Below are 25,659 nucleotides of genomic sequence, written 5' to 3' on the forward strand. Positions count from 1 at the left end.
CCCACGGTGGGAGGGACCATTCCAAGTCCTGCTGACTACCCCCACCGCAGTAAAGATCGCTGAACGGCCCAGCTGGATTCACCTCAGCCACTGCAAGTTGCAGAGAGTGCTGGACCCCTAATTCGGAGTGGTGGGGAAGGCTAACTTCAAAGGAGTCCTATCGTTTAGGGTGGGACGTCTCAATGTTGGTGAAGAAAACAACGATCCCCACTCCGCTAGGCGAGGGGATGTCCCGGTGTCTCTGCCATCCTAGTAGCAACGGGGCTCCATATGCCAGATGGATCCTCTGCTGCGTTGTGGTTGGAGCGTGCTATGGTCTATGGACTCAACTGAACAGACCAAGTGACAATGTTGACCGTGGAAAACGATGGTCACACGATGAGAACTTTGAGGACTGGTCATGGGACCCCAGAAACCCATACGAAACCAACACTTGGTACCGCTACGTCAAATTCACTGTGAGATCGCACACACAGGAGGGCTGCTATGTGTGTTCCAAACTCCCGCCGTCCTCCACACAAGTTCACTTGGAGGCCAGAGCAATGAATGTCACTGAAGCGAAATGCATGGCATCCATGGGAGGAGTTGGATATCAACACCGTGCTGTCACAGTCAGTGATGCCGACCCGTCCCGCCCTGGACTTGCGGAAGGTACCTGTGATCAGCTTTTCTGGACAAATCTCAATGTGACTGTTAATGGACGAACACTGCCGCAGGTGGCCTTCACAGACCGGCCACCTGGAGTGAACTATACGTGTTACGTCCAAGGAAGTGAGACCCACAAATGCATTGACAGAGACTGCTCTCCAGGAGGGAACTGGATGGGAGCTTTGGACATCGCCACTGAGTGTCAGGATAAGAGAGCCATTTCAGGTGGTGAGGGCTCTCCGACCAACATGGCTGCACCATCAAACGGAACATACTTCATACAGAATGGCTGGTGGCTTTGTGGTCACAAGGTTTATCCGATGCTGCCCGCCAACTGGACAGGAGTGTGTGCACCAGTGTGGGTGACAGACCACACCTACAGGATACAACATCGTCAGCTGACGACAGCACACAACTCTTCTGGCCGTCGCCGCAGGGCGATTACAACCTTTGACCCCCATGACCCTGTCTGGGGTGCGAATGTTCCGGACGACTGCTGTTTGGCTCAGCATTCTTTTACAGAAACTTGATGATTTGACCATCGAAAATGCCTTGCAAGTGATGGGTACAATGATGTACTGTTTCTGTGTTTTTCTTTTTCTTTTTTTTTATTGATAACATTCTGGTCGCCTAAGGCAAAGGGGCCGTGTAACTCTTTTCCTGCATTTAATCTGGCCGCAGGTTTTTCAGTTGCACACAAAATTTGGACTGGAGCATTGAGGGAAATACCTCGTCTTCACTGGAAATTATTGCTGTCATTGTATTTTCTTTCTTATGTTTGATTGATCGGGTTTGACATACTCATATGATAAAACAGGGGGGATATGTTAGGGTTTGCAGAATATCTTCATCGTATGATTATGTTGGAATGTAACCTGTGATAATTTACCTAGCCTGTCCTGTCTTACCAAAAGTAGTAGACCAAAGTGCTAAGCTCTTTTCACCTGATTGACTAGCTGCAGAGGAAGCAATCAGAGTTGCTTTGTTTCCACAAAGTCGTAAAAGGCCCCCTGCTATGCTTTGATCAGCAGGGGAGCGGCTACACCCCATCCTGTGTTCCAACACCCCCACTTTCAACCCCACTGTGTTTCTTCTCAATAAATATGCACCTGATGAGGCCTGACTTCAGACTTCATTCGACCATCGCTGTAAGCACAGCGACGAGTGAACTCTCCGCCTGCAGGTGTCTGAAACGACTAACTTGTCTCCAGTGTGGTTCTTGCAAAATAAGTTAGAGTGAACACTACCCTAACAGGCGTATTATACAAGGAAAATTACGGTAACTTAAAAGGTTCAGTACCATCAGTAGGTGCCATATAAAAGGAATGAGCGTAATTACCAGTGAGAAACTGTTTAAAGGATAATCCTTGTGGTTGGCTAATTTTCTTACTGAGGTTTAGACCTATTGAGGTGAAATAGTCATTGTAATTTTGTGCTAGATTGGCAGTGGTGTAATCAATATCGGGGAACGTAGTAATTTTTTGCCTCCTGTTTAAGACTTCATCTAGCACCCTCCAGCTCTCTTTGCTGTCCCCCTTCGATGCCTGTAAGAGCTGTATGTCGTGTTGTTTTTTGCTTTTCCTTATGATGTGTGTAATTTTATTTTTATAGAGATATATTTGTCTTTATTAAGACTCGTTGGATTTTTCAAGTAGTATATGTACTACTGACTATTTTTACGTCTGATGGAGTTTAGGATTCCCTGTGTTATCCAGGGGCTCTGGAGAGTAGTACTGCACTTTATAGTATTCTCAGGAATGGGGATGCTTACTGAATCTTGAATAGTCTCGAGTAAACGGTCAAATGCTACATTCGAAGTCCTAGAAGAGTAAACTGGAGCCCAGGACTTAGTTTGTAAGTACAAGACGTTGTAATGTTCTTACATTTACAATTTTAGTATTTATTCTCGTGATTGGAGGTGAAGACCGCTTACCAGAGCCCCAAAATAATACAATGGGAAAATGATCTGTAATATCAGTCTGTAAAACTCCTGTTGACAATTTAGTAGTTTGTATGTTTGTTATAAAATTATCAATGATTGTTTTTGATGACTTGGTCACACGAGTGAAGCGATTAATAGTGGGGAAGAAAGAAGAGTGAATAGTGTTAATAAAGTCTTGTTTATCTCCATCTTCCTTGGATATATCAATGTTGAAATCACCAAGGAGGATACAGTCTTTTTACTTTGTGCAAGAGATCATTCAACTTGGAACAAAAGCTATTTAAAGGAGAGTCTGGAGGGCGATAAATAACACCAACAACTACAAATTTTTCATTGTTCGTCGTACTAAGTCGTGCTACAAGTACAGCAGGCAGGTTCTGCTCGACATCGGCGAAAGCGAGTTTTGTGGCGTTCTGGACTTTGAAGCGGAGACATTAAAGGAGCTCGGACTGCGTCCTGAAACGTCGCCGAACTCGCCTGCTATTCCTCCCCCGGATGGAAAGCGTCGGAAGCGGTGTGCGAGGAGGCAGAAGAGGGGCAAGCGCGGAGGCGTCCGGGCCAGGCTGGTGGCCAACCCAGCTCGCCCGGCCGTGCCTTCCATTCTTCTGGCGAATGTTCGATTGCTGGACAACAAAATGGATTACATTCGCTTGCTGAGATCTACGAACCGGACAGTGCGTAACTGCTGTGTGCTCGTGTTCACTGAGACTTGGTTGACTGTCAACATTCCGGACTCTGCTGTGCATCTGGAGCGGCTAGCGTGCTATCGGGCGGACCGGGCCTGTCAGGGAACAGAGACAGGGCTACCAAGTGCAGCACGATCCTTTATTGGCAAAGGGGAAAAGGGGACGTAGAACGCTGGACCTGCGGTCTGGCTGGCGTGGCTGAGCAGCAGAGCACAGCGCGTAGTCGGAGGCAGGCAGGCAGGTGGTCGAAGGACGAGCAAGTAGTCGGGACAGGCGGCGATCAGAAGCGTGGTCGAAGGGCGGGCAGGTAGTCAGGACAGGCGGCGATCAGAAGCGTGGTCGAAGGACGAGCAAGTAGTCAGGACAGGCGGCGATCAGAAGCGTGGTCGATGTTCACGGAAGCAGTTGGCTACAAAGATCGGTCCGGGGAAAAAAAGGCAGCAGTGTCACGGGCAGGGTAAGCAGACGAACTTACAACCACTGGCAGAACACAGAGAGGTTAAGTAGGGGACCTAACGAGCTGTAGCAGGTGCTGGCAATTCCATGAGTAGGGCTTGGCTGGAAGTCAGGTGACGCGGGAACGTGACAGGGCCATTGTAAAAGGGGGAAAATCGCGAGGAGGTGGAATATGCGTCTACATCCGTGACGTCATATGATGGCGCCGCGGATGGCAGCCACGGTGAGTCGCTCTCTGTTTCTTTGTCTTATTTTGTGTGTTTTCTGTGTCCTCTGCTGTCCATCCCGGATCACTTTTACCAGAGAAGCGCTGTTAAACATCGGACAGTCTTCTTCTGGTATTTTCTCTCCTGTTCTCTCTGATTCAGACTGTTTGTCGGAGATTCTAGCGGTCTAGCCGGAGCGGCGGTGCCATACAAGCTAGTGCGACGACGGCGGCGCGGAAAACGAGCCGGAGCACTCGTAATGCTGAGGCAGAGAGGGTTCCGTTCTGCCCTACCGTCTTCATCTGGCGAATGTCCGCTCCCTGGCGAACAAGATGGACGAACTGCTGCTCTTCACTTCAAGGAACACGGACTTCAGCAGATCCGCCGCGCTGTGCTTTGTTGAAACGTGGCTCAGCGAACGAACCCCCCACCACGCCGTGGAGCTAGCGGGGTTTCGGCTAACTCGTGCAGATCGCAGCGCGGAGCTCTCCGGAAAATCAAAGGGAGGTGGTCTCTGTTTCTACAGTAATGAACGTTGGTGTACTGATGTCACGGTGTTGAAAGAGTTTTGCAGCCCTCTCCTAGAAACACTTTTCATAAACTGCCGGCCGTTCTATTCACCACGGGAGTTCTCCTCGATCGTCATGGCAGCTGTTTACATTCCACCACACGCACGTGCGAGTGAAGCCACGCAGATGCTGGCTGACCAGGTAACAGACATGGAGAAACTTCTACCAAATTCACTAATCATTGTTCTGGGTGATCTTAACAGGGCGAACCTCGCACACGAACTCCCCAGATACAGACAGCACGTAACGTGTCCCACCCGAGGGGCACAGACTCTGGACCACTGCTACACCGTGATCAAGGATGCATACCACTCTGCGGCTCGTGCAGCTTTAGGACTCTCGGACCACTGTCTGGTTCATCTGATCCCGGCCTACAGGCAGAAACTAAAAACTTCTAAGCCTGTGGTGAGGACTGTGAGGAAGTGGAGAGTGGAGTCAAGGCAGGACCTCCAAGCCTGCTTTGACTGCACCGATTGGGGAGTTTTCGAAGCTGCAACTTCAGACTTGCATGAACTCACTGACACTGTCACATCATACATCAGTTTTTGTGAGGATCTGTGTGTGCAGACTAAGACCTTCTGCACGTACAACAACGACAAACCTTGGTTTACACCGAACCTCAGGAGGCTGCGCAAAGTCAAGGAGGAGGCCTACAGGAGCGGCGACCGCGACCTGTTCAAGCAGACCAGAAACACACTGAACCGAGAGGTCAGGAAAGCCAGGAGGTGTTACGGGGAGAACCTGAAGAGACACCTCTCTGCCAATCCTGATCCCTCAACAGTGTGGAAAGGTCTGCAGAGCATCACGGGCTACAAGAAACGAACCCCGTCCTGTGGAGAGCCCAAGGCTTGCTAACCAGCTAAACAGGTTCTACTGCAGGTTTGATCGGTCCTCCCACACAACGGGACTTCCTGCAGCACAATCTACATACTCACCTCTCCCCACAACTGCTCTGTCCACACCTCTATCATCGTTGTCACCCACTCTCTCTCTTGCAGAGGCCGCGCCCGCACTCCAGATCCGCGAAGAGGAAGTGCGCCAGATGTTCCGGAGACAAAAGACCAGGAAGGCACCGGGCCCAGACGGCGTGTCACCTTCCTGCTTGAAAGTCTGCACTGAGCAGCTGGCGCCCACCTTTGCACGGATCTTCGACCGTTCTCTGGAGCTGTGTGAGGTGCCCTTGGGGGAAGAAACTGTCTCGGTGTCTGCTGGTTTTGGCGTACCGAGCTCTATAACGCCGTCCGGAGGGGAGTAGTTCAAACAGACTGCAACCTGGGTGAGAAGGGTGCAGTGGGGAGAGGACGCACCCCTGAGGGGCTCCAGTATTGGTGGTCCGGGTGTCAGATGTGATGCCCCCCAGCCTCACACGCTGTCTCCTGTTGGTCAGGAAGCTGGTGATCCACTGACAGGTGGAGGCAGGCACCGCAAGCTGGATGAGCTTCTGTTGGAGGATGTCAGGAGCGATGGTGTTGAACGCCGAGCTGAAGTCCACGAACAGGATCCTGGCGTACGTTCCTGGGGTGTCCAGGTGGTGCAGGATGTAGTGCAGTCCCATGTTGACCGCATCATCCACTGACCTGTTTGCCCGGTAGGCAAACTGGAGGGGGTCAAGCAGGGGGCCCGTGACCTCCTTCAGGTGGTTCAGCACTAACCTCTCGAAAGATTTCATGACCACAGATGTCAGTGCGACGGGTCTATAGTCATTCAAACCTGTGATGGCGGGCTTCTTGGCCACTGGAACGATGGTGGAGCTCTTGAAGCACGAGGGCACCTCACACAGCTCCAGAGAACGGTTGAAGATCCGTGCAAAGGTGGGCGCCAGCTGTTCAGCGCAGACTTTCAAGCAGGAAGGTGACACGCCGTCTGGGCCCGGTGCCTTCCTGGTCTTTTGTCTCCGGAACATCTGGCGCACTTCCTCCTCGCGGACCTGGAGTGCGGTACGCCAAAACCAGCAGACACAGAGACAGCTTCTTCCCCAGGCTGTTGCTCTGATGAACTCACACCACTCTTAGAGTCTCAGAGTCATTACTGTGCAATAACATCCTGCTCTCCACACCTTTTTTGAATCTGTCTACACTGTTTGTACTATGTGTCCTCTCTGCATCCATTGCAGCCTGGTCATCCTGGAAGAGGGACCTTCCCATCTGTGGTCTCTTCTCAAGGTTTCTCATTTCCCCTAGCTGGAGTTTTGAGTTTTTCCTTGCCCTTTTGGGAGTTTAAGATCAGGGGATGTTTGAGAATATTTGCCATTTTTCACATGTCCTGAGTGTTGTTAGTCACAGAGGGTGTGATTTACCGAAGTCAAATTCCTTGTTTGGCACGCTCAAACATGGCGAATAAAAAACTCTTGAATCTTGAATGGTGCCGGGACTCTGTAGTGGTATGCAAGCACTGCTCGCCACTGGCGGAGTTTGTGATCATTAAGTGCCGTCCTTTTTACCTGCCGAGGGAATTTACTGCGATTCTGCTAGTCGCGGTATACATCCCGCCTTCCAACATCGAAGGCGACAGGATTGTGGCTCTTAGTGAACTGTACCAGGCTGTCAGTGAACAACAGACGGCGCACCCTGACGGTTTCACCATCTTCGCTGGGGATTTTAATCATGCTAACCTGAAGTCTGTTTTACCAAGGCTTCACCAGCATGTTAATTTTCCAACACGTGGTGAAAGCTTCCTGGACCTGGTCTACTCTACACATAAAGGAGCTTTCAAAGCCTCCCCCCTCCCCCCCATTTCTGACCATCTCACTGTTATGCTTTTGCCCGCATACAGACAAATGGTGAAAGCATCCAGGCCGGTTCGCAAGCGGGTAAGGGTGTGGCCTGAGGGTGCCTCTGATGCGCTTCGAGACTGCTTTGGCACTACTGACTGGGAAATGTTTAAGCAGGCGGCCACTTGCAACGATCGGACGGACATAGAGGAGTATACTGACCTCTGTTAGGCTACGGATTTTAGTTATTGATCTGACTCCAAATTGCGATCAACACTTAACACATGAGTCGTTATGTCCTAATCCACACCTCGCACCTAACAATTTTGCGAGTTCGTTCTGTCAAAGAGAAGATCAGTTGATCAATCAGACCGAATTTACCAATTGTTTATTCCTGACCATGGCAAGCTAATACAGGCGCCTGGGTCCCGGGTCCCTCACACCAAAACTCGTGTGTTCTTGTGACCATCAAGAGACAACACATTCTTCCGGGTTGCCCAGTTATAAAGAAACACAATATGAATATTCAAACATGCAAAACATTGTGTGATGATTGGTCGATGGCCGTCTCCTCCCCGTCTGGGTGTTATCGCTGAGTGCAGCTGTAGGACGGGGTGTTATTCTCGTTCCTCACCGACCTCGAGGTGTTCTTGTCAGGTGTCCTCCCTGTCTGGGCCGATGATACATCCTTGAGGTGTTCTTGTCAGGTGTCCTCCCTGTCTGGGGCGATGATACATCCTGTTCCACAACACTTCGAAGAAAACAACTTCGTGCAGTTGCCTGCACATTCCTTACCACCCACCATGCGACCACACAAGCACAGCCACGACTGGAAATTATATTGATATGATTATATATAAGTCTAACGCAGCCTCAATAAAACATGTTTGCAAACTGCCGAAAGCACATTTCCCTTTACCTCTTACATCACGAAGTGCATTGATGATGTGACCCACTCGAAATTCATCGTCACTCGGGCTAACTGGAAGCCATGGCTGACAGGGGCTGTCCTCAGGCTGCTGAGGGCCAGGGACAAAGCCTTCAGAGCAGGGGATGAGGCTGGCTTGAGGACAGCGAGGTCCGACCTGTCCCGGGGCATCAAGGAAGCGAAAAGGGCGTTCTCTTGCAAGATTACCGCCCACTTCAAGGACAGCAGGGACGCACGGAGCCTTTGGCAGGGTATTCGGACCATCACGGACGACAAGCCCGCGCCGCAGAGCTGTGAGGGCGACGTCCGTCTGCTCAACGATCTTAACCGCTTCTTTGCTCGCTTCAACGCTCAGAACAGCACTTTGACCGGCTTGTCATGGAGCACATCAGATCCATTCTCCCCCCCACCATAGACCCCTTCCAGTTTGCGTACCGAGCCAAACGGTCCTCTGAGGATGCCATCTGCTCTGCCCTCCACTCGGCCCTCTCCCACCATACGAGTGTATGTGAGATTGGTGTTTGTGGACTTCAGTTCTGCCTTCAACACCATTGTGCCACAACGACTCATCTGCAAACTCGACAAGCTGGGCCGCAGTACCTACCTCTGCAACTGACTACTGGACTTCCTCTGTCAGAGGCCTCAGATGGTACGTGTTGGCGACAAAATCTCCGGCAGCATCACGCTGAGCACGGGGGCCCCCAAGGCTGCGTGCTCAGTCCGCTGATCTTCACCCTGCTGACGCATGACTGCACTGCAACCTACAGCGACAACCGCATAGTGAAATTTGCTGACGACACGACTCTGGTGGGTCTCATCACCAAGGGCGACGAGACTCAATACAGGTTGGAGGTTGACCTTCTGACCACGTGGTGCAGGGACAACAACCTCCTGCTGAACGTCAACAAGACCAAGGAGATTGTTGTTGACTTCCGGAAGGGTCACACCCAACACCTGCCGCTGACCATCGACGGTGCTGTGGTGGAGAGAGTGAGCAGCACCAGGTTCCTGGGGGTGCACATCAGTGAGGATCTCTCCTGGTCCACCAACACCGCATCACTGGCGAAGAAAGCTCAGCGCCGCCTGTACTTCCTGCGGAAACTCAGGCGAGCAAGTGCTCCTCCGGCCGTCATGACTACATTCTACCGTGGCACCAATGAGAGCGTCCTCTCCAGTTGTATCGCTGTTTGGGGTGGTAGCTGCACTGAATACAACATGAAGGCCCTGCAGCGCATAGTGAACACGGCTGGTAAGATTATTGGTGCTTCACTCCCCTCCCTGAAGGACATTTACACCTCCCATCTCACCCGCAAGGCGACCACGATTGTGAGTGATGTGAGTCACCCCGCTCACTCTTTGTTTGATCTTCTGCCCTCTGGGAAGAGGTACAGGAGCCTGCACTCCCGCACCACCAGACTCACCAACAGCTTCATACTCCAGGCTGTTAGGATCCTGAACTCTCTCCCCCCTTCTGCGTAGCGTCCTGTACTTTTGTGCTATATTCTGACTGTCTGCTGTATGCACACTTGCTCCATTTTTGCTCCTCTTATTTATTATGTTATTTGTTTATTTATTATTTATTCATCACTCTTATTTATTCATTGTTTGTGCCTTCTTGTTTTTATTTTTTTTGTGTTGTTTACTTGTATGTATATTGTGTACTATGTCTTGTCACCGTGGGATAGTGGAAACGTAATTTCGATTTCTTTGTGTGTCTTGGCATTTGAAGAAATTGACAATAAAGCAGACTTTGACTTTGACTTCATCTTCCAAGGTGAGATCACACATTTTTACTTGAAGTGTATTTTTAACATAGAGACAAACCCCTCCACCTGTCTTATTGAGTCTGTTCTTAATATGTAAATTATATCCTTCAATGTTAAGTAGTTCCACACACGCATGGTTATTTAACCAAGTTTCACTGCAGCCAATGACATCGAAATGGCAATTAGTAGTAGACAATAAGGAAATTAAGTCAGGATGATGTTTGTTTAAGCCAGTGGTTCTCAAACTTCTTTCAGTGATGTACCCCCTTTGAAATATTTTTTCAGCCAAGTACCCCCTGACCAGCGCAACACATTTCTGGTCGAAAAGAAAGAGGTACAGGATTGTTCCATCAGTGTTTGATTTATTAAAGTTAAACAACTTGTAGCAATGTACCTGACAGACACATTTATGTTTCAAACATTGCATCTAGAAACACATACGATAAACAGTAAACAGTGACCACCAAGAAGGCATAAACCCTTTCAAAACTCAAATACTGTAATGCAGAACACTGCTAATTTATATTAATCTTTCTTGTAATAATCTCTTGCAAGGAAATAAAAATATACATAACTAAATATGTGTTCAAAAAATAAATTAACTTAATTATAAATAAATATTTTGTTTACAAAATAAATGGAGAACAATAATAAATAAAGATTTGCTCATAAAAAATAATCAACTTTACCTCTTTTGGGATAAAAAAAAACTTTTTTTTCCTCTTAAAATTTAATGTTTGCATTGAACAATTGATTTTGATTTGACAAGCATTGGACAAGCATTGAACAAGCATTGAACAGTGTTGAAGCTTGAATGAGTCTTTTGCACTCATACTACAGTTTAGTGAGAAACATGGAGCTATGGTGAACGTTTTTTTGGCTTTAGCTACGAGCAAAGAAACCGCATAAGAAGCCTTCATGGCTTCGGCTGATGTAGTGGAGGCTTTTCGCATTGTGTCTTGGGATGACTTGAAGTCAGAAAGTTTCCTCCTGAAGGACTCCGGTTGGCTTACCAACATGGCATCCGTGTTTTGTGGTGAGATGCCGCTGGAGATGTGCCGGCTTCATGCTAGCGTTGGCTAATTTCTCCCCGCAAAAAAAGCACAGCGCTTTGGGTGGGTTACAACTTGTGGGCGTAAATCCCATCAAACAATAGTCTTCCTTGTACTGTCAGTACTTCGTCGGCTCTGGTTTTGCCTTAATTTTTAATTGTTTCTCCATGTTTTCAACAGCAGCATCACTGCTACGCTTTAGCCACATTTCCATGTTACAGTGCGTCATCAAGGCAGCCGCAGGTGACTGCTATTGGTTTGTGGAGAGTCCGTTTATTAAGGATTAAAATTGAATACTGAATATAAAACATACATTTGTATTTCATCAAACTTTTTATAACTACCGTTTTTTTCCGTGTATAATGCGCAAAATTTAACTAATTTATTGTCCTAAAATCTGGGGTGCGCATTATACATTTTTTTAATTTTCTTTGTTTTTTTTTTTTTTTTTTTTTAAGAAAATCATGGTACAACAAAACCAACAACAGGACTGACCGACAATAGTGTGTTTGTACTGTGCTCTGGTCATTTCGTCAAAGAAGGGATAATAGTCCTCTTCTCTTCTTGACTGACAATGAATGTGATAGTTTAATACAATCAGCAAATAACAAAATGCGTATTACAGGTAATATTTTATTTCACAACACTTTGCCATGTTCCTTTCGTCTCTGCTGTTCACTTCAAACACGCTCCATACGAACGCAATGCTCTCGTATCAGACGCTTGCTCGATCACCTGCTCGTTTGCTGTCACAATGTACCCTACACAAATCCGAAACATTTGTTGCGGCTCCGAGTCACGACGAGGGGCAAGTTTTGGTTTCCAAGGGTGTTTTTATTCCTCTTCAACGTCTCTCCCATACAGAGCCGCCTTTTTCACATGTCCGCACGTCACTTTCCTCTCTTTTCATCTGATCGCGGTGGTGCCTTTATGGGCAGTCGGAGAAATCAACGGCAACAAAAAAAAATACATCCAGCCTAGTTAAGACCATACCAAAGACTATAAAAATGGGACCCATTGCCTCCCTGCGTGTGTGACGATCATCGGGACTTAAAAAAAAAAAAAAAGAAAAAAAAAAAAAGAATTGGGTGCGTATTATACATGGGTACAGGCTTTTTTCCAGCATCAACATGCCATTTTTAGGGTGCGTATTATACATGGGGGCGCATTATACATGGGAAAAAACGGTAATTCTCAAGACAAACAGGCTTACTGTTTTGTTTTTTTTGTTTTTTTAATACCGGTATATATTTTAGTAAAATCTCACGTACCCCCTGGAGTACCTCCACGTACCCCCAGGGGTACGCGTACCGCCATTTGAGAACCACTGGTTTAAGCTCCTCATGTTAATGTGTAACATTGAGTGGTGGTAAGAATGACTTTAGGTCGTCAAGCTCGAGAATGCTACAGGTAATATCATCACCCGAATGAAGACGGTGGTCCTGATCTCCAAAAATATTTAAATCATCAAAACCCATTAATTTGAGCAGTTTGTATTGCCAATGCAGTATGGTTAGCTGGAGTCACACAACACACCCATTTACACATATACATATACACACACTTAACACACACACGTGAAAACACAGTCATATTATGGCTGCACATTGTAGCGCGCTGCGGTCTTCGCAATAGTCCATAAATGTCCTTTAGAGAGAAAAAAAGAAAAGAGAAAAACAAAGAGATAAAAAGAGAAAGGACGAGAAATGCAAACCATCCTGAGAAGTTTCTCAATTCCGCTTTCCGCCTGGCATTGTATCAATAAAAATAAAACAGAGGCAAATCTAGCCTCCTCTTTGTCTGTTGGAACAAAACGCAGGAGGGAAAATAAATAAATAAATAAATAAATAAATACAGTGCCTTGCGAAAGTATTCGGCCCCCTTGAACCTTTCAACATTTCGCCACATTTCAGGCTTCAAACATAAAGATATAAAATTTTAATTTTTTGTCAAGAATCAACAAGTGGGACACAATCGTGAAGTGGAACGAAATTTATTGAATAATTTAAACTTTTTTAACAAATAAAAAACTGAAAAGTGGGGCGTGCAATATTATTCGGCCCCTTTACTTTCAGTGCAGCAAACTCACTCCAGAAGTTCAGTGAGGATCTTTGAATGATCCAATGTTGTCCTAAATGACTGATGATGATAAATAGAATGCACCTGTGTGTAATCAAGTCTCCGTATAAATGCACCTGCTCTTTGATAGTCTCAGGCAGCGGTGGCCAACCCGCGGCTCGCGAGCCGCATGCGGCTCTTTGGCTAGTTTCATGCGGCTCTTTTACGTTCATATCAACATTTGTGTTTATTTTTCGTGCGTATTTGCTTCGCTTGAGTTCAATATGGTATTTTGGTCAAACGCGCATGCGCGTGAGGTGGGTTTTGCTGGCTTTTTAATGAATGGCGACTGTGACTACGGGGGCCCATTAGGTCCAGAAAAGCTGACAAGACGCTTGCCAAAATGGCAAGGAAAAAATGCACAGCTAAACGAATATATGACGATGAACACAGGACGTTTTTAACAGAGTTAAAGTTGTTTTTTGTTGAACGCTATGGCAAGCCATTCTGCCTGATATGTCGGACGTCATTGGCGCATTTAAAAGCTTCAAATGGTCAGCGCCACTTCAGCTCACTTCATGCCAATATCGATAAGGACTTTGCAAAAGGGACTGAATTTCGCACGCACAAGTTTGGAGACTTTGAAAAGTCAGGCAGAAAAATAGGTACAGTTTTTCAAAAAAATGACGAAGCACTCACAGACTGTCACACTTGCATTGTTTCAACTGGCTTGGAACATTGCACGGGCTAAAAAGCCATACAATGAAGTGGAGTTCGTTAAATTATGCCTCAGTGACGTTATTGAAATCTTGTCTCCTGAAAACGACGAACTCAAACGAATGGTCTGTCCCGCCACACATAGTAAGTGAAAAAACTTATTATGTTTTTGTTTGTGGAATTTGTTGAACTGAGAGTTTGTCTGTGTGAGACAATGCACACAATGTTCATTGTTGAAAATGTGGTCTTTGGTCTGTGGTTTTAGTACTGTAGTCAATTTGTCATTATCATGTTGGCGCGTGACATAATAATGTCACACAATAAATTTGGCTGAGCAGAGGGGTGTGTGTGTGTGTGCGTGTGCGTGTTTGCGTGCGCGTGCGTGTTTGTGTGCGTGTGTGTGTGTGGGGGGGTGTTCATGTGTGCTCATGTGTATGATGTGGCTCTGCGATGACACAGTAAAAAATGTGGCTCTTAGTCTCTGACTGGTTGGCCACCCCTGGTCTCAGGGTTCTGTTTAAAGCGCAGAGAGAACCATGAAGACAAAGGAACACACCAGGCAGGTCCGAGATACTGTTGTGGAGAAGTTTAAAGCCGGATTTGGATGCAAAAAGATTTCCCAAGCTTTAAACATCTCAAGGAGCACTGTGCAAGCAATTATATTGAAATGGAAGGAGTATCAGACCACTGCAAATCTACCAAGACCCGGCCGTCCCTCCAAACTTTCATCTCAAACAAGGAGAAGACTGATCAGAGATGCAGCCAAGAGGCCCATGATCACTCTGGATGAACTGCAGATAACTACAGCTGAGGTGGGAGAGTCTGTCCATAGGACAACAATCAGTCGTGCACTGCACAAATCTGGCCTTTATGGAAGAATGGCAAGAAGAAAGCCATTTCTCAAAGATATCCATAAAAAGTCTCGTTTAAAGTTTGCCACAAGCCACCTGGGAGACACACCAAACATGTGGAAGAAGGTGCTCTCGTCAGATGAAACCAAAATCGAACTTTTTGGCCACAATGCAAAATGATATGTTTGGCGTAAAAGCAACACAGCTCATCACCCTGAACACACCATCCCCACTGTCAAACATGGTGGTGGCAGCATCATGGTTTGGGCCTGCTTTTCTTCAGCAGGGACAGGGAAGATGGCTAAAATTGATGGGAAGATGGATGGAGTCAAATACAGGACCATTCTGGAAGAAAACCTGTTGGAGTCTGTAAAAGACCTGAGACTGGGATGGAGATTTATCTTCCAACAGGACAATTATCCAAAACATAAAGCCAAATCTACAATGGAATGGTTCACAAATTGACGTATCCAGGTGTTAGAATCAAGTCAAGTCAAAGTGCAGACCTGAATCCAATCGAGAATCTGTGGAAAGAGCTGAAGACTGCTGTTCACAAACTCTCTCCATCCAACCTCACTGAACTCGAGCTGTTTTGCAAGGAAGAATGGGCAAGAATTCCAGTCTCTCGATGTGCAAAACTGATAGAGACATACCCCAAGCGACTTGCAGCTGTAATTGCAGCAAAAGGTGGCGCTACAAAGTACCGTTTTTTTCCATGTATAATGCGCCCCCATGTATAATACGCACCCTAAAAATGGCATGTTGATGCTGGAAAAAAGCCTGTAGCCATGTATAATACACACCCAAATTTTGACTCCTACTTAAGTCCGTAAACGTAAAATTATTTCAGAAAAAAGATCATCTTTGGGAACAACCGGATGTTATTCTGCCGGTCAGTATCACTGCGCATGCGGTAGCAAACTCGATAGCGAAGAAATGTTTCGGATTTGTGTAGGGTACATTGTGACAGCAAACGAGCAGGTGATCGAGCAAGCGTCTGATACGAGAGCATTGTGTTCGTATGGAGCGTGTTTGAAGTGAACAGCAGAGAAGAAAGCGCATCTGTAATGGCGGCCTCCGTATCATATCCGGATAAAAAAAAAAAAAGAATTTTTTTTTTTTTTTGTACCCATGTATAATGCGCACCCCAGATTTTAGGGCAATAAATTAGTTACATTTTGCGCATTATACATGGAAAAAAACGGTATTAGCGCAAGGGGGCCGAATAATATTGCACGCCCCACTTTTCAGTTTTTTATGTGTTAAAAAAGTTTAAATTATCCAATAAATTTTGTTCCACTTCACGATTGTGTCCCACTTGTTGATTCTTGACAAAAAATTTAACTTTTATATCTTTATGTTTGAAGCCTGAAATGTCGCGAAATGTTGAAAGGTTCAAGGGGGCCGAATACTTTCGCAAGGCACTGTATAGTGAGTGTGAAACGCCCATGACAGGGAAAAGTAAGAGGGTTTTTTGTAGGCATTAGTCATTTCAAAAGAGGTCATAGCTGCAGTAATTTAAGTGAGTATTTTATTTCTATTTCTCTTTAGTCTCAGAGTTTCTGAAGGTCATCGTGGAGCCCCTTCTGGAAATCCCTGGGCTGAGGAGCCTCAACTCTCGTTCAGAATGTGACGCGGAGAGTGGACGGTGCCCATGACTGATCTGGAGACCTTTGACATGATGTCCAAGGAAATAAATGACAAACAGGATGCAAGACTGAATGACAGAATGATTAAGCTTGGAATTGGTTAGTCAAAATTTTGGATATTGTGGTCCCCCCCTTCACTCTTGATAGATTACAAATGGAACCTGTAGGGTTCCGTTTGGTTTAATTGCTGTACTGTCAAAGTCACTGACTTTTCAGTTATTTTTTGCTTGATTTACAAGAAAAAAAGTCCTCAATTCAATTTTGTCTACTCTTAATTCCACTCTTCTGAGACACTGTTCATAATTCCTTGTGTACAGATTGCAAAGCAGTCTTGTGTTAGGAGGCCGCTGATTTGAAGACCTGCATGTTCCCAAGACCATGGACAAGTATGCAGGGATGAGAACGGCAAATGAAAAAAAACACCGAAAAGTAGCCGGGGTCTGGGGGCCGCATGCTTCGACCCCCCATTGGGGGGGCCTGTTCCCCCCCCCCACTTGCCGCAGGGGGCCAGGGGCCTGTGCCCCCCCATGGGGGCTGCAGTGGGCCAGGGGCAACAGGTCCCCATTGGGGGCTGCACGGGCCACAGACCCCTATTGGGGTCCACAGGCCCCCATTGGGGGCCGCAGGGTGCCAGGGGCAACGCCCCGGAGGGGGCTCAAGGGGCAAAGCTCCCTGGAAACTCCTGGATTTTGGCAGTATAGCAACCCCAAAACCATTAATTTCATCACTCAATTTCAACAGTTTTGTTAAAAAAATATTCCTGCTTGGTGGGCTACCTGTCAGGCTTCGGAGGGAATTGGAAATGGAGCAGGGCGACCAAGTGCAGCTTGGACCAGGGTTTATTAGCGCAAACTCAAAAGACTCGGCAAACTGACATGACTTACTAACAAAACCAACAGGGCTGACCGTAAAAGACGTGGAACAAAAAGACAGGGTGACATTACCAAAGAACGGAACCAAAAAGACATCATGACATTAACACAACAATAACTAGACTGACTGACCAGGACGTGAGACAAGAAAACAACAGGACCTGACGACAACAACACAATGATCCGACGGTGAGCGAGGGGCAGACAGGACTTAAATACAAAACACGAAACACGAGGCAGGTGACCGCGGTTACATTGATTGAGGTGACACAGGAAGGGAGGGGCGACGCGAACAAAAACTATGGCAACCTAGACACTTAGCAAAACTGGGGACGAGACATGACAGAACCCCCCCCACAAGGGACGGCTCCCGACGTCCCAAAAACCCAACCCCCCACGGCGGCACGCGGGGGGGGCGGGGGGGAAGCGCACCAGTCCAGACGACCCTACTGGTTCTTGAAATAGCCTGAACCCCGATCGGCGGCGACTGGGGAAACAACGGCGCTCAGCGGCGACTTGGGGGACAGAACTGCACTCAGCGGCGTTCAGGGGCCCAGGGCCACACTCGCGGCACACATTGGGGACCTGAACCGCAATCGGCAGCAACTTTGGGGGACATGAACCGCACTCGGGCGGCGACTTGGGGGACATGAACCACACTCGGGCGGCGACTTGGGGGACGTGAACCGCACTCAGGCGGCGACTTGGGGGACAGAACTGCACGCAGCGGCGGTCAGGGGCCCAGGGCCACACTCGCGGCACACACTGGGGGCCAGACGCGCAATCGGCAGCAACTTGGGGAACAGAACTGCACTCAGCGGCGGTCAGGGGCCCAGGGCCACAATCGCGGCACACACTGGGGGCCTGACGCGCAATCGGCAGCAACTTTGGGGGACACGAACCGCACTCGGGCGCCGACTTGGGGGACATGAACCGCACTCGGGCGGCGACTTGGGGGACATGAACCGCACTCGGGCGGCGACTTGGGGGACAGAACTGCACTCAGCGGCTAAAAAAAAAAAAGTCCTCGCCGCAATCAGCGGCATTTGAAAGTCCGGACCGCAATCAGCGGCATTCGTACGCCAGAGCTGCACGCAGCAGCAGGAGTCAGTGTTTCAGCAGTGGGAGCAGGGTCTGTGACGATCGCGGGTCCGGCATTGTTGGCACGAGGCCCGGCAATGCCGCGGGTCCGGTGACGCTGGGGTGGAGCCCGTTGGCGGCCGCGAGTCTGATGGCGCCAGGAAGCACTCCAATGGCGACCAGGGGTCCGGCGTCGCGGCAGCGAAGTCCGATCGCGGCCGCGAAGCCACTGGCGCCAGAAGCACTCCGATGGCGGCCGAGAATCCAGCGTCGCGGCAGCGAAGTCAGATGACGGTCGCGGAGCCGATGGCGCCGGGAGGAACTCTGATGGCGGCCGCGAGTCCGGCGTTGCTGCCGCAAGATCCGATGGCGGCCCTGGAGCCGATCGCGCTGGAACCTGCTCGGACGACGGACGTCGATCGGGCGTTGCGGACGGGAGCTGATGGTGGAAGGTCCAAGCGCTGGTCGCTGTGATGGTCGGATCATTCTGTCAGGCTTCGGAGGGAATTGGAAATGGAGCAGGGCGACCAAGTGCAGCTTGGACCAGGGTTTATTGCCGCAAACTCAAAAGACTCGGCAAACTGACATGACTTACTAACAAAACCAACAGGACTGACCGTAAAAGACGTGGAACAAAAAGACAGGGTGACATTACCAAAGAACGGAACCAAAAAGACATCATGACATTAACACAACAATAACTAGACTGACTGACCAGGACGTGAGACAAGAAAACAACAGGACCTGACGACAACAACACAATGATCCGACGGTGAGCGAGGGGCAGACAGGACTTAAATACAAAACACGAAACACGAGGCAGGTGACCGCGGTTGCATTGATTGAGGTGACACAGGAAGGGAGGGGCGACGCGAACAAAAACTATGGCAACCTAGACACTTAGCAAAACTGGGGACGAGACATGACACTACCAAAGTGAATATAATACAGTCAAGCCTCGGTTTTCGACCACAATCCGTTCCAGAAGGCGGTTCGAGAAGCGAATCGGTCGAATTCCGAATCTACACTGCTCAAAAAAATTGAAGGAACACTTTGAAAACACATCAGATTTCAATGGTGAATTCTTTTTTGAGATATCTATACTGATATGGACAGTTTAATGTCTCTGGAACAAAAGGAAGCCACCTGTTGATGGAAATAAAAGTTTTCAGCCTACAGAGGGCTCAGTATACAGACACCCCAAAAATCAAAGTGAAAAAATGATATGGCATGTCTAAGGGCATCAGTGAGCTCCTGTAAAGTCTGAGGAGCAACCTGGCGGCGTATGATGGACCGAAACATTATGTCCCAGAGGTGTTCTATCGGTTTTAGATCAGGTGATCGTGAGGGCCATTCAATTGTGTCAATTCCTTCATCCTCCAGATACTGTCTGCATACTCTTGCCACAATAGGCCGGGCATTGTTGTGGATCAGGAGGAACCCAGGACCTACTGCACCAGTGTAGGGTCTGACCATGGGTGCAAGGATTTCATCCCGATACCTAATGACAGTCAGACTGCCGTTCTCTAGCTTGTAGAGGTCTGTTCGTCCCTCCATGGAAATGCCTCCCCAGACCATCACCAAACCGGTCATGCTGAATGATGTTGCAGGCAGCATAGCGCTCTCCTTGGCTTCTCCAGACCCTTTCACGTCTATCACAGGTGCTCAGGGTAAACCTGCTCTCATCTGTGAAAAGCACAGGGCGCCAGTGGCGGACTTGCCAATTCTGGTGTTCTATGGCAAATGCCAATTGAGCTCCACAGTGCTGAGCAATGAGCACAGGAAACACTACAGGACGTCGTGCCCTGAGGCCACCCTCGTGAAGTCTGTTTCTGACTGTTTGGGCAGAGACATTCACACCAGTAGCCTGCTGGAGGTCATTCTGTAGGGCTCCGGCAGTGCTCAACCTGTTCCTCCTTGCACAAAGCAGCAGATATCGGTCCTGCTGATGGAATGAGGACCGTCTACGGTCCTGTCCAGCTCTCCTAGAGTTAACTGCCTGTCTCCTGGAATCTCCTCCATGCTCTGGAGATTGTACTAGGAGACACATCAAATCTTCTTGCAACAGCACGTATGGATGTGCCATCCTGGAGGAGTTGGACAATTTGCGCAACTTCAGGAGGGTTAAGAAATCGCCTCATGCTCCCAGTCGTGATAATGACTCTAGCTAAAGCCAACACTTGTGGAAAAACAGTTAAAAAAGATCAAGAGGGAGGAACTTGAAATGGCCTCCACCTGCAAAATCAGTCCTGTTTTGGGGACCATCTTGTTGTTGCCCCTCTACTTCACCTGTTGTTAATTCCATCAACACCAATGCAGCTGAAACTGATTAACAACCCCCTCTGCCACGTGCCTGACCAAAACCTTATCAGAAAAGTCTAATTGAATTCATGCCATACCCTGATAAAAAACTGTTCCTTTAATTTTTTTGAGCAGTGTATTTTACCCATTACAAATAATGGAAAGAAATGCGGCTCGGTGATGCACTGGGTAGCACGTCCGCCTCACAGTTAGGAGGGTGCGGGTTCGATTCCACCTACGGCCCTCACTGTGTGGAGTTTGCATGTTCTCCCCGGGCCCGCGTGGGTTTTCTCCGGGCACTCCGGTTTCCTCCCACATCCCAAAAACATGCTTGGTAGGCCGATTGAAGACTCCAAATTGTCCCTAGGTGTGAGTGCGAGTGCAAATGGTTGTTTGTCTCTGTGTGCCCTGCGATTGGCTGGCAACCGGTTCAGGGTGTCCCCCGCCTACTGCCCGATGACGGCTGGGATAGGCTCCAGCACACCCGCGACCCCCGTGGGGACTAAGCGGTTCAGAAAATGGATGGATGGATGGAAAAAAATGTAATCCGTTCCAAGACTTTAAGCATTTTTTCATTTGCGCATTTTTGTCCGATCGCGCAACCGTAGCGCGTTGTCGACCGCGCAACTGCACCGCGCTGGTTGCATTATTGTGACAGAGCCGTCGCTGAAATTTAGAAAATAATTTTAAACTCCTGATGTACTTTCCAAACACTGGCGTAGCCAAGCCGGGGCGAGCCGGGGCGGCGCCCCGGTTAGGACTCCCTGCGCCCCGGTTGAAAAAAATCGAGCTTTTTCGATTCTTCATTTTCATGCCGTTTTTTTCTTTCGGTCTTGCGCGAATGTGCTTGCGCTATTCTATGTGCGCGATGTTATCCATTCACCGTTTGCCTCCCGGACCCGGATGTTGTTTTAGCGATCAGCGAACGGCGTGGGTGATGTTCGATTTTTTTTCCTGTGGGCGCGCGCCCCGACTGGAAAAATTCCTGGCTACGCCACTGTTTCCAAAATTCAAGTAGACCTAAGTGCGCAGGGTGCTTAATTTTGTCCGATCGCGCAACTGCAGCGCAACTGCAGCGCACCGCCTCACGCGCAAACGTAGCGCGTCGCCGACCGCGCAACTGCACCGCGCTGATCGCATTATTGTGACAGAGCTGTCGCTGAAATTTAGAAAATATTTTTAAAATCCTGATGTACTTTCCAAAATTGAAGTGGACCTCAGTGCGCAGGGAGCTTAATTTCGTCCGATCGCGCAACCGCAGCGCGCCGGGCGCTCACTGTCGCATTGCTTTAAGAGCGTCTTTGTGTTCCGAGTTGTAAGATGACGCTGCTTTCGAGCCATGCCCATCTGAAGCAGTTCCTGATCCCGTTTGACTTGTCTATTTCCCTGGAACGATCCTCGTCTTTTTTCTCTAAAACCTTCGCCATGCTGGCTAAATCTTTTGCTAATTAAGCAAATGAGTAGGCAAATAATGATGGCTGTTGTCGCAATACTACTGTCCCCATATAAAAACAATTTTCTCAACAGATCTACACGATTCACGAAAATGATACTCCCGACGGAAAAAAACACGGAAATCCGCGGATCCGCGGAAGATTCTCATCCCTGAGTATGATTACCGTCTTTTTCCATGTATAATGCGCACATTTTAACAAATTTATTGTCCTAAAATCTGGGGTGCGCATTATACATGGGCACAACAATTTTTGAAGAAAATCTCCCTCGAAATAAAACTTGAAATCACCTTTCTTCTTGTTTGTTGTCAATCGCGCATCGCATTCAGCCATCCTGCCCAACACACTTAGTCAGTAAAATTCATAATTGACGACACATCGTTTGATGCGATGGTGCAATCCTTGATGGTGTGTTATTGTCAAATATTGTTTGTTTTTTAATCTCCATCGCAGACCGGATATCATACGGAGGCCGCCATGACAGTATGCGCAGAACGGATGCGCAAGACACGTCAGCTATATAAAGAGCGAGAGTTCAGTTCTCTACCTATGTTTGTTGTCAATCGCACATCGCATTCAGCCCTCCTGCCCAACACACTTAGTCATTAAAATTCATAATTGACGACACATCGTTTGATGCGATGGTGCAATCCTTGATGGTGTGTTATTGTCAAATATTGTTTGTTTTTTAATCTCCATCGCAGACCGGATATCATACGGAGGCCGCCACGACAGTATGCGCAGAACGGATGCGCAAGACACGTCAATCGCGCATCGCATTCAGCCATCCTGCCCAACACACTTCGTCAGTAAAATTCATAATTGACGACTAGGGGTGTAACGATTCATCGATACACATCGATTAATCGATATAATGCTCTACGATTTATTGGCATCGATGCTAAACGTAAACATCGATTTATATCGCCGTGTTTGACCTCGGACATTAGACGCGACTTTATTTTGAAATCCAGTTCATTGTTGCTTGCTTCCTCCTTCCGGGAGCAGTACGCGGCGTGTTGTGTTGTGAGCAGAGCAGGCACGTGAAAGGGGAGCCGACAACTACGCGGCTCCTGGGCTGGTGCTATGGCTAGTGTCCAAGAAGACGAGGAAATTCGCTCCCCTTTGGGCTTCAAGTCATTCGTTTGGAAGCACTTTGGATTCCAAAGAAAAGATGGCTCAACGGACAATTAAAATTATTGTAAATAAATAGTTCAGTAATGCACTTTAAAGTTAATGGTATTACAAAAAAAGAAAGAATATTCATTTTTCTTTACTTATATGAGAAAAAATATAGGAATTTGATCAAGTTCAGTGTTAAAATAAGCACTTTGTATACTACAATACTCTTGTAATTTCCTAAATAAAGAGTTTGCAGTACCTTGTTGATTTTGCGTATGAATTGTTATAAATCAGGATATTGTTCTATATTTTTTATTTAAAAAAAAAATAAAAATATCGATCGTGGAGCACTATATCGTGATGTATCGTGAATGAATCACAGCAGGCTTTAAGATATCGGCAAATATCGTATCGTGATTCTTTGTATCGATATGATATCGTATCGTGACAAAACCCGCGATTTACACCCCTATTGACGACACATCGTTTGATGCGATGGTGCAATCCTTGATGGTGTGTTATTGTCAAATATTGTTTGTTTTTTAATCTCCATCGCAAACCGGATATCATACGGAGGCCGCCATTACAGATGCGCAGAACGGATGCGCAAGACACGTCAGCTATATAAAGAGCGAGACTTCAGTTCTCTACCTAAATGCGTATTACAGGTAATATTTTATTTCACAACACTTTGCCTTGTTCCTTTCTTCTCTGCTGTTCACTTCAAACACGCTCCATACGAACACAATGCTCTCGTATCAGACGCTTGCTCGATCACCTGCTCGTTTGCTGTCACAATGTACCCTACACAAATCCGAAACATTTCTCCGCTATCGAGTTTGCTACCGCATGCGCAGTGATACTGACCGGCAGAATAACATCCGGTTGTTCCCAAAGATGATCTTTTTTCTGAAATAATTTTACGTTTACGGACTTAAGTAAGAGTCAAAATTTGGGTGCGTATTATACATGGGTACAGGCTTTTTTCCAGCATCGACATGCCATTTTTAGGGTGCGTATTATACATGGGGGCGTATTATACATGGACAATTACGGTAGTTTGACATCTGTACTGTAGATCAGTGGTCCCCAACATTTCTTGCACCACGGACCGGTTACGTGTCCGAAATATTTTCGCGGACCGGCCTTTATATAAATAAATATATTTATATATTTATTATTTAAATATTTATATATATAAATAGGATGAAATAAAATGATGCGACTGGCATAAAAGCAAATATAAACCACATAAAAATAAAACGTTGAATTAGTGGGAGCACCGAGCTCTTTTCTCAGAAATGAGCCGTTCCCATCTAGGCGTAATCGGAGACAATGACACCCGAAGTGGTTAAGGTTTGTCTTTAAATGCAGGATGCTTGGTCTCCATGTGCCGAAGCAGGTTTGAAGGCTTCATTGCCTCGTTAGCTAGCCTTTCGCCACATATGCGGAGTGCACTTGGCGCGTCAGAGTCACCTGTGGCGATAAATCCATATTTTAAGTAGGACTCCAGAAATGTTCTTTTAAATGCAGCTTTCCTTTTCTTAGAAGTCGTAGCCTCTTCTTCTTCAGTGTCCTCATTGGACGTTTTTCCCTTTCCGAAGAAGCTTTCCAAACTTCTCTGTTTCTTGCTCATTTTTGCTTGCCTCGCGGGCTTGACTGTGGTGACATGTCACGTGACCGAGACGAGCGCCCTGTGTCAAGAGTCCTTATTTTTCAGATGCACCGACAGATGTAATTGGGAGAGATTCGCCAAATTTTTTATATTTTTCAAAATAAATTCTTACTCATTTTTGCTAGCTTTGCGGGCTCGACTGGGGAAACATGTCACGTGACCGGGACGAGCGTCTTAACCTGAATGAATTGATCGTCAACGAAAAAAAAAAAGAAATATATATATATATATATATATATTTTTTTTTTTTTTTCCTGTGCGGCTTGGCGGCCCGGTACCAAGTGACCCACGGACCGGTACCGGTCCGCGGCCCGGTGGTTGGGGACCACTGCTGTAGATGAAAAAAAGACAACAGTGAAGGCTTACGATATGGTGGCTGTGCTCAATAATTAATTTTTTTTTCTGTTGTAGACTCTACACAAATGACAATGTTCAATATGCGTGCTCGTGTGACTCGTGCAGAGGGCCCTCAGGAAGACTGCTCTGATAACGCTGGTAAATAAAAAAAAAACCTGTCTGCTCATTCCTGTGCGATTGCTTCATGTTCGAAATGTGCGACTGACATGAGATGCATCAAGGAAAAACTATTTTACAGTTTTTTCCCCCCATATTCATATTTCTTTTACAGAGTAATCCCAAGGTCTACAATGGGTGGTGCCTGATGTCCATCGAGTTCATCTTTGTAGAAGCTGTTGGCGACACGCACAGAGGCCACGGATAATGAAACAAGGACCGCACTGGCTTTAAAATTAAAACGGGCTCCAGCGCTGAGTAGCAAAGGGGGCTATCAAAACCACACAAGAGTAATGTTTATATTGTTTCCCCCTTGTGTTTCGCCGAGCTGGTTGTTATGTTTATTTGATATGTCCTACATAAAATATGTATATAATTATATTGTAACTTAGTAGTTTTGTTCT

At 47.3% G+C, this 25,659-nt stretch overlaps 1 long non-coding RNA gene across 1 annotated transcript; it reads left to right on the forward strand.

Annotated features, from left to right (window-relative positions):
• The first annotated feature begins 480 nt into the window (after positions 1-480).
• On the forward strand, positions 481-25,659 carry LOC119121713. The gene is made up of 7 exons (XR_005097726.1): positions 481-492; positions 6,352-6,358; positions 16,022-16,050; positions 16,147-16,337; positions 16,556-16,624; positions 25,154-25,237; positions 25,371-25,659. It is a non-coding gene; the product is annotated as an uncharacterized LOC119121713 (long non-coding RNA).

This window comes from Syngnathus acus, chromosome 4 (genome assembly GCF_901709675.1).
Source record: "Syngnathus acus chromosome 4, fSynAcu1.2, whole genome shotgun sequence".
Lineage (NCBI taxonomy): Eukaryota > Metazoa > Chordata > Actinopteri > Syngnathiformes > Syngnathidae > Syngnathus > Syngnathus acus.